This window comes from Staurois parvus, unplaced genomic scaffold, assembly GCF_062004578.1.
Source record: "Staurois parvus isolate SC_StPar_1 unplaced genomic scaffold, SC_StPar_1.0 ptg000011l, whole genome shotgun sequence".
Taxonomy (NCBI): domain Eukaryota; kingdom Metazoa; phylum Chordata; class Amphibia; order Anura; family Ranidae; genus Staurois; species Staurois parvus.
Genome location: NW_028317807.1, coordinates 6384485 through 6394701, shown reverse-complemented (window position 1 = coordinate 6394701; position 10217 = coordinate 6384485). Strand labels below are relative to the sequence as shown.

The window sequence follows — 10217 nt, the reverse complement described above, 5'->3', positions numbered from 1 at the left end:
TTTCCCATGGACGTGGTGAACCCATCATTCTTTACACAACAGCCACTGTTGTTAGGGTGGTGGATTATCAAGGTTAGCCAGACAAGCGAGAAACCATTGGCCGTTTTATTGCAGCAAGCTCAGAAGATGTCCATACTCCTTTATGGGGAACAGACAGCAAAACCTGTTCTTCCAAAGTGCAGAAAAGCGGTATGGTATGGAATGGTATGGTATGTGATATGCATGCAAAAGAGATGAGGCTTATAGTTTGTAAACTTCTCAAAGAGGATCTACAGTCATAAAAAGAAAAAAGCATCTACAAATACTGCAGCTGACATGGTATAGATCTGAATATTGATCAATACTAAAGTATTGACAGCCAATCTAATTTCTTGAGGTCCAAGAATGTCAGAACAGTACAGATATCCCCCAAATGACCCCTTTTTGCAAAGTAGACAGTCCGACGTACTTCATAAGAGGCATGGCGAGTTTCTTGAAGTTGTATTTTTTTTGTTATAATTTTTCGGAAAATGAAAAAATTGAATGAAATTTTTAAGAAATTTTTTTCTTTTTTTTAAGATTTTTTTTTTCATATTTCATTATGACCAAAGTAGTATAATGTTACCATTGTACTACTTTGGGGAAGTGATCAGTATTTTTTTTTTTTCACAATTTGCTTATAGCAAAGAATTACTTTGCTATAAGCAAGCATTTACCTGAATGACATCGATTCATTCAGGGTTCTTTTTTTTTTTGTGCTTAGCTGTGATTTGGCCACAGCTAATCACATGACATGTGCATGTGATTAGCTGTGACCATTCACAGCTAGGCAGTAGTATACAATCGATGGCATGAATGAAGCCATCCACTGTATACAACTGTCATGTGATCTGCTGTGATTGGTCACAGCAGGTCACATGGTACCGGCAACGGGGCCGATACTCAGATCTGTCATAGGCCGTGTCCGAGGTTCACGGCCGGTGACAGGCTGCGCTGCTCTGCAGGAGCGCAATCTGCCCATGTGCGGGAGGACGCCATATGGCGTCCACCCGGAAGGCTGATGACATTTTCCGTCCGCCATTCGGCCATAGGGTGGGCTGCAAATGTTTAAATAGAAAAAAAAACACTGACAGGATTGTTTGACAGAAGAGTCCCTATTGGTCTCTTTTGCCATAAATGCTTTCTCCTCTTTGTGAGCAGTAATGTACACTGAGACGCGCATTGAAGAGCTCAGAGTGCATTACAGCAGCCGCCCTGTGCCATGATGATGGGACTCCTGTGCACATGTGAGGGAGTGATGTCACTGCAGCCCAGCCATTCAGAACAATCCTGGAAGGAAAACCACATGAAAGCACCTCACACTGATAGCGCAGCACTGAAGAACACCCTTTAACCGGTGAGTCTATGTGTGCGTGTGTGTGTGTGTATATATATATATATATATATAAAACAAGTTTAATGCTACTTTAAATTGGTAAAGATGGGAAAATAATGCCCTTTATACTGGTGTCAATGGGAAAACTATTCCCCACTCACATACCAGTGACAGTGTGCAAAAAAACAATAATTACATTGGTGTCAGAGGGAAAATAATTTCCCTTACGTGAGCATCCTTTTGGTAAAAATTTTCACATACATGGGTGTCAGTGGAAAAAGTGCCAGTAAAATTGGAGTCAAAAATAATTTCCATTACACTGGTGTCATTAAGAAAATAATTTCTCTTTACTTTTGTTAGTTCATCATGAGACAAATCGGTTCAATCTCTGGACAAACCGATGCACCGGTCATCGCTGGCCTAGTGGCTCATCATTCAAGCTTTAGAGTTGGGAAAATCCTTCCATTTGATCTCTTGAAAGATCCTCACACTGGAAGCGAGTCATGGGTTAGATTCCTTGTAAAATTGTCATTGCAGTCCGTTTCTGCTGGGGAGATTCACCTTCTATGTCCTGGTAACAGTAAGTGACATATAATGAGGGATTAAATGGAGTTAACTGTATCTATAGCCAAATATTTTTCACTTTTGGATAGAGTAGGTCAGGATTACCCTGACAGATTATTATTTGCAGTCTGGGGAGATTTCTCTGTTGTGCAGAAAGAATACAAAGTAAAACAATTTCCCCCTCTAAGACAGTTGTCCCTAGAACAAATGTCTGCATTGGAGGACTTTATTCCTTTTCTGGGAACAGCCATACAATTTTAAAATGTCCCATAATGTTCTGCTTCAGTGACAACAGCCATCAAGAAATAGAGACTCTCCCCAGTGGGAAAAAAAACAATAAAACACGACAGGGGTTCCAATCCTTCCCACTTAACCAAGAACAAAAAAAAAAAAGTTTTGCCAGCTGTGCATGCACGTTACGTGTTTCGGTGAGGAATAACTAAGAGGGAATTTTCTCTCATCTTTTGTTCAAGTGACACCAGGGGGAGTACAAGCAGCAAACAAGGCTTCAGGAGGGTTAATGTTCTGATTATAGTTGCAGGGATGGGACTGTGTTAGTGTTGGGGGGTGTTGAGGAGGGTTGGCACTGGGGTTGCAGGGATGGGCCAGTGTTATTGTTGGGGGTGGTGAGATGAGTTTGTGCTGGGTTTGCGAGAAAGGGTCAATGTTAGTGGTACTGGGATTGCAGGGATGGGTTGTTGTTAGTGTTGAGAGTGGTGAGGAAGGTCAGTGCTGGGGTTGCAAGGATGGGTCAGTATGTGGTGGACAGACGGGAGGGTGGGGGCAGTGTTGGGTCGGTGAGTTGGATTGGTGCTGGGATTGCAGGGATGGGCCAGTATGTGGTGGACGGGAGGGTGGGGCAGTGTTGGGTCGGTGAGGAGGATCGGTGCTGGGATTGCAGGGACGGGCCAGTATGTGGTGGACGGGAGGGTGGGGGCAGTGTTGGGTCGGTGAGGAGGATCGGTGCTGGGATTGCAGGGATGGGTCAGTATGTGGTGGACGGGAGGGTGGGGCAGTGTTGGGTCGGTGAGGAGGACCAGTGCTGGGATTGCAGGGATGGGCCAGTATGTGGTGGACAGGAGGGTGGGGCAGTGTTGGGTCGGTGAGGAGGACCGGTGCTGGGATTGCAGGGATGGGTCAGTATGTGGTGGACAGGAGGGTGGGGCAGTGTTGGGTCGGTGAGGAGGACCGCTGCTGGGATTGCAGGGATTGGCCAGTATGTGGTGGATGGGACAGTGTTGTCTGTGATGAATACTACCTGCACTGATGCCGATCACAGCTCATACATGGGTATGGGGGATGGGGAGCCCTGTCTGTATATTGGTGACACACCATTTCTTCCCCTATGAGGTCCCCTGTTGTCCCATCCTCACCCACCCACCTGTCTCCTGGATGAAGTACTGACAGCACCTGCTGCTCACTGCACCCACCATCTGATACTTCATGTCCGTCCCCTCGCCCTACATGTGCTGACATCGTTCCACCACCATTACGCATTTGTTGTCCATGTTGGCGGCTCACGGCTCTTCCAGTATTAGTCTGACGGTACTTCACGTCCAATCAGACTCCCAGTATGGGGGAGGGTCTCTGTAAGATATAAACAGTGAGTTGTATGAGGATCCGCCATCGTTAGAGCCCACCCAAGCAGTCATGTGACCATCATGGTGTGGGGCGAAAGTCAGATATGATTGAACAGCAATCTCCACCAATCTGATCTGACAATGTGTGCTATGCTTATACAATCCTCCACAATTTGTTCTATTACATCCTGGACCACCTAGTAATGGTGGCTGTATTGTAGGGGGGTTGCCTTAATGGGACCTGGGAGGTCAGAGGTCACTGGCAATCTGCACAGGCCAGCTAACTGCTTTGGATCTGCAGCATAGAGGTGACCCCTCAGATAAAAAACACAGACTGCCTGGACCCTCAGCCATTTGTTATCTGATTGATCGACATGAAGCCGCCTCTACCTCAGCCAATCACTCTCCACTCAGCACCCTGCAGGTCGGCTTCTCCAAGCACAGCTCCAGTCTCATACCAACTGATGTAAGCACTACAGAGCAGCTAACACCTCCTGCTTGCTCTTCGCCTCCTGGCTACTCACAGTTCCTCTGCCCCTTTCTTATTGTTTCATCGGAGGGAGGAGTCTAGACTGGGGTGGGGCTCTACTCAGACAATGGAGCTTGGTTGCAGAATGGAGCTCCAATTTTGACAGGAAACACATGACCTCCGCTCCCTCCTTTATTTTTTAAATGAACTTTAATGTAACAAACAATCAGAGGCTATAGAGTGGAGCTCCACTTGACAGGTAACATGTGACCTTCAAATTGGAGCTCCATTCTGCAGCCAGACCCCTTTTGTTTGTATAAAAATATACACAGGAAAGATGTGACAGGAAACATGTGACATCCACTTCGTTCAGCTGTGTCTATTGGTTGTTAAATTAAAGTTCATTAAATTAAAAAAAAAATAGTGGAGTGGACCTCAGCTACATTAAGAGTGGAGGTCACATGCTTCCTGTCTAGAGTAGAGCTCCGATCTGCAGCCCCCTCCACTCCGCTCAGCACCGTGCAGGCAGCTTCTCCAAGCAGAGTGTCGGTCTCTTAGCAACCAAGCCAATCTCTAGCTCCGCCCCTTTAAGACGTCACCGGAGGGAGGAGTCTAGACTGAGCAGCGGCTCTGCTCAGAAGGCAGCGACACTCCGGAGAGGAAGGACGTGTGTGGTAAGTGTGCAGAGTGACAGAGCGCCATCTGTCATCTGGGAGGGGAACAATCGGCTACCAATGTAGTGGAAATGATTGTGTGATATCAAGTGTGCTGAGTGCGGGGGAGGGGCGGACTACAACATTACTATGTATTACACTGCTGTACAGACGGCTCCCGATCAATGCGCCCCCTACAGGACTCGGAGAATCCGTCCAATCATCTCTGAGCCAGGCTGGGGGGTGGGGGGGCACATGAAATAAAGGGGAACTCCGATGAGGAAAGTCCGTGTAAGGGGCACTCTGATTGAACACTGCATGTAAGGGGCACTCCGATGGGATCTGTCCATGTAAGGGGGAACTCCGATGGGATCTGTCCATGTAAGGGGGCACTCCGATGGGAACAGTCCATTTAAGGGGCACTCCGATGGGAACAGTCCATGTAAGGGGGCAATCTGATGGGAACAGTCCATGTAAAGGGGGCACTCTGATGGGAACAGTCCATGTAAAGGCGCACTCTAATGGAACAGTCCATGTAAGGGGGCACTCCGATGGGAACAGTCCATGTAAGACAGCACTCCGATGGGAACAATCCATGTAAGGGGGCACTCCATTTGGAATACTGCATGTAAGGGGGCACTCTTATGGGAAAAGTCCATGTAAAGGGGAAATCGATGAGAACAGTCCATGTAAGGGGGCACTCCGATGGGAACAGTCCATGTAAGGGGGCACTCCGATGGGAACAATCCACTGCTGTACAGACGGCTCCCGATCAATGCGCCCCCTACAGGACTCGGAGAATCCGTCCAATCATCTCTGAGCCAGGCTGGGGGGCATGAAATAAAGGGGCACTCCGATGACGAAAGTCCGTGTAAGGGGCACTCTGATTGAACACTGCATGTAAGGGGGCACTCCGATGGGAACAGTCCATGTAAAGGGGCACTCCGATGGGATCTGTCCATGTAAGGGGGCACTCCGACGGAACTGTCCATGTAAGTGGGCACTCTGATGGGATCTGTCCATGTAAGGGGGCACTCTGATGGGAACAGTCCTTGTAAGGGGGCACTCCGATGGGAACAGTCCATGTAAGGGGGCACTCCGATGGGAACAGTCCATGTAAGGGGGCACTCCGATGGGAACAGTCGATGTAAAGGGGCACTCTGATGGGATCTGTCCATGTAAAGGGGCACTCTGATGGGAACAGTCCATGTAAGGGAGCACTTCCGACGGGAACAGTTCATGTAAAGGGGCACTCTGATGGGAACAGTCCATGTAAAGGGGCACTCTGATGGGAACAGTCCATGTAAAGGGGCACTCTGATGGGAACATTCAATGTAAAGGGGCACTCTGAAGGGAACATTCCATGTAAAGGGGCACTCTGATGGGAACAGTCCATGTAAAGGGGCACTCTGATGGGAGCAGTCCATGTAAGGGGGCACTCTGATGGGAACAGTCCATGTAAGGGGGCACTCCGATGGGAACACTGCATATAAGGGGACACTCCGATGAGAACACTGTATATAAGGGAGCACTCTGATGGGAACAGTCCATGTAAGGGGGAACTCCGATAGGAACAGTCTATGTAAGGGGCACTCCAATGGGAACAGTCCATGTAAAGGGGCACTCCGATGGGAACAGTCCATGTAAGTGGGCACTCTGATGGGAACAGTCCATTTCAGGGGGCACTCTGATGGGAACAGTCCATATAAGGGGGCACTCTGATGGGATCTGTCCATGTAAGGTGGCACTCCAATGGGATCTGTCCATGTAAGGGGGCAGTCCAATGGCATCTGTCCATGTAAGGGGGCACTCCGATGGGATCTGTCCATGTAAGGGGGCTCTCCAATGGGAACAGTCCATGTAAGGGGGCACTCCGATGGGAACAGTCCATGTAAGGGGCACTTCGATGGGATCTGTCCATGTAAGGTGGCACTCCAATGGGATCTGTCCATGTAAGGGGGCACTCTGATGGGAACAGTCCACGTAAGGGGGCACTCTGATGGGAACAGTCCATGTAAGGGGGCACTCTGATGGGAACAGTCTATGTAAAGGGGCACTCTGATGGAAACAGTCCATGTAAGGGGGCACTCTGATGGGAACAGTCCATGTAAAGGGGCACTCTGATGGGAACAGTCCATGTAAGGGGGCACTCTGATGGGAACAGTCCATGTAAGGGGGCACTCTGATGGGAACACTGCATGTAAAGGTGTTCTGCAATAGGACTAGTCCATGTATTGGGGGCACTCCGATGGGATCTGTCCATGTAAGGGGGCATTCCGATGGGAACACTGCATGTAAGGGGGCACTCCGATGGGAACAATTCATGTAAGGGGGCACTCCGATGGGAACAGTTCTTTTTAAGAGGGTACTCCGATGGGAACAATCCATGTAAAGGGGCACTCTGATGGCAACAGTCCATGTAAGGGGGCACTCTGATGGCAACAGTCCATGTAAGGGGGCACTCTGATGGGAACAGTCCATTTAAGGGGGCACTCTGATGGGAACAGTCCATGTAAGGGGGCACTCTGATGGGAACAGTCCATGTAAAGGGGTATTCTGATGGAAACAATCAATGTAAGGGGGCACTCTGATGGGAACAGTCCATGTAAGGGGGCATTCTTATGGGAACAGTCCATGTAAGGGGGCACTCCGATGGGAACACTGCATGTAAAGGGGTCCTGCAATAGGACCAGTCCATGTAATGGTGGCACTCCGATGGGAACAGTCCATGTAAAGTAGCACTCCGATGGAAACAATTCATGTAAGGGGGGCACTCCGATGGCAACAGTGTATGTAAGGGGGCACTCTGATGGGAACACTGCATGTAAAGGTGTTCTGCAATAGGGCTAGTCCATGTAATGGGGGCACTCTGATGGGATCTGTCCATGTAAGAGGGCATTCCGATGGGAACACTGCATGTAAGGGGGCACTCCGATGGGAACAGTTCTTTTTAAGAGGGTACTCCGATGGGAACAATCCATGTAAATAGGCACTCCGATGGCAAAAGTCCATGTAAAGGGCCACTCTGTTGGGAACTGTCCATGTAATGGGGGAAATTCCGATGGTAACAGTCCATGTAAGGGGGCACTCCAATGGGAACAGTCCATGTAAGGGGGCACTCTGATGGGAACAGTCCATGTAAGGGGGCACTCTGATGGGAACAGTCCATGTAAGGGGGCACTCTGATGGGAACAGACCATGTAAGGGGAACTCCAATGGGAACAGTCCATGTAAGGGGGTATTCCAATGGGAACAGTACATGTAAGGGGGCACACCGATGGGAACTTTGAATGTAAGTGGGCACTCCGATAGGAACAGTCCATGTAAGGGGGCACTCGGTTGCGAAGAGTCCATGTAAGGGGGCACTCCGATGGAAACAGTGCATGTAAAGGGGCACTCCAACACATTAGTGAATGTGTCTAGGTGAACTCATAAAGCAATCTATAACATAATAGAACCGAGGAGTGAATCTATTATACAGAAATAGACTGTCCACTTTGCAAGTGCAGTTGCTCCACAGCTTAATAAGGGGAAACACTGCTGACATCCATAACCCAATCATGTGCAAGAAACAATGCTCTTCTTTTTCATTTTCATGCTTGTGATTGGGTATTCTTTACCAAGTGAAGCTTTATTTCATGTACTAAGCTCTGGAACAATTGTACTTGCAAAGTACACAGGCTATTTAAGTTTAGTAAATGAGCCCCAAAGTGTCCATGTTTTAGAAATGTTACGTTCTTCTCCTTCACATTGTAAATTAGAGAAGAAACATTGATTAGATTCATTTGTTGATAAGAATTAATATTTTGACGCAAATCAAAAAAAAAAAGTATTTTAAGTTCTTAATCAGATGATACAGGCAATTAAAAACATGGGACAAATACGTCCCTTGGTCCTCAAAGGGTTAAAGAAGGGGAAATGTGTTGGGACATTACAGATGATCATTGCTGATTACTGCATCACCCGCCATAAGATAAGAGCAACAACCATTTTAAATCTGTTCTCTGTTTTGTGAATGAAAAGGGTTGTTCTTATGTGGATCTTAGTAAACAAGTCTGGAAAGGAAGAAGGCAGGTTGTAGGATGAGGCTTTTTACAAACAGGCATCTAACACTAAAAATACGATGACTAGCATGGAGTAGGTTAGCGTAGTGTAGTTCAGTGTAGGTCCTGCCCTAAAAGAGTCTACCTTGTCGTGGTGGGCAGGCTTGTCATCTTTTGGTTAAAAATGTCAAAACTGGAGAAAGAATCTATTGTCTCTGGGCAGTGCCATTTTTGACCAAGGGATTCAACTAAAAGACTCGTAGATTTCATATGGGCAGAGCAGAAAAAAATAGTTCTATGTCTATATTGATAGAAAAAAAGATAGAGACAGTCATTTTGAATGTTACACGTTTATTCCTTCTATTTCATGCCGGCAACATTTCTCTGATCTAATGTTTAAAGGAGGAAACTTGCTGGCCACGGCACAACTCTGGAGATTTCTCTGCTGACCACAGCTGTTGATCAGCTCTCCAGGTAGGGTGGCGCCTTTCTCTTTGGGTCCTCATGCTGTTAGGTCTGCTGTCATAGGACTGTTTTGCTCATTCTTTTTCTTTTCTGGTCAGTCTTCAATGTTACCAACATAGAAATAATGCTCGTAATAGTATATTAGCACAGGTTTTTTTAGGCGAAAAGTAGACATTCTGAGCCTAGATGAATGGAGTGAGGCTACGTCTTTGGAGAGCTCTGAAACTGTGGCAGGACAGGAATGTTGGTGGCGCATAGCTCTCAGGAAGCCTCGGCCTTCCTGAAGGGTTCACGAAATTCAGGATTGATTGCATCTCCTCCCACTTGGATGCGGTCTGGTGGGATAACTGTGGTGTTGTGCATGGCCTGATAGGTGGAATGTGGGTGGGGTGTCCTCCTTCAGGGGGTGACCACAGTACCCTGAGGGTTGTCATTTCCCCTGTTGCTGCCATGGGCTCCATTCAGATGTTTTGGAATTTTAATTCTAAAAAAAGCCCTAATTTTGTATTTTTCATGCAATGAATTATTGTAACATACTATTTTGAGCATTTTTCTATGTCAGTAAACCTGAGCATTGGTAGGATGAGGAGGGCGACAAAGGCAGTTGATTGTAAAACAAACTTCACTGCAATTAATCTGCTTTAGAACTTTCAGACTGAAGACATCTATGTGGAAGAGAGCTCTGCATTGATTAAAGAAGGGGAAATGTGTTGGGACATTACAGATGATCATTGCTGATTACTGCATCACCCGCCATAAGATAAGAGCAACAACCATTTTAAATCTGTTCACTGTTTTGTGAATGAAAAGGGTTGTTCTTATGTGGATCTTAGTAAACAAGTCTGGAAAGGAAGAAGGCAGGTTGTAGGATGAGGCTTTTTACAAACAGGCATCTAACACTAAAAATACGATGACTAGCATGGAGTAGGTTAGCGTAGTGTAGTTCAGTGTAGGTCCTGCCCTAAAAGAGTCTACCTTGTTGTGGTGGGCAGGCTTGTCATCTTTTGGTTAAAAATGTCAAAACTGGAGAAAGAATCTATTGTCCCTGGGCAGTGCCATTTTTGACCAAGGGATTCAACTAAAAGACTC

General features: G+C 47.1%; 1 long non-coding RNA gene across 2 annotated transcripts; it reads right to left on the bottom strand.

The window, feature by feature from the left end:
- Positions 1 to 1679: 1679 nt before the first annotated feature.
- On the bottom strand, positions 1680 to 4110 carry LOC149473730 (uncharacterized). Of its 2 annotated transcripts, none has more exons than XR_016312118.1 (3): positions 4023 to 4110; positions 3349 to 3505; positions 1680 to 1925 (listed from the first exon to the last, which is right to left on the bottom strand). It is a non-coding gene; the product is annotated as an uncharacterized LOC149473730 (long non-coding RNA). The 2 variants fall into 2 exon arrangements; XR_016312117.1 differs by having other exon boundaries at positions 3889 to 4054.
- Positions 4111 to 10217: the final 6107 nt, after the last annotated feature.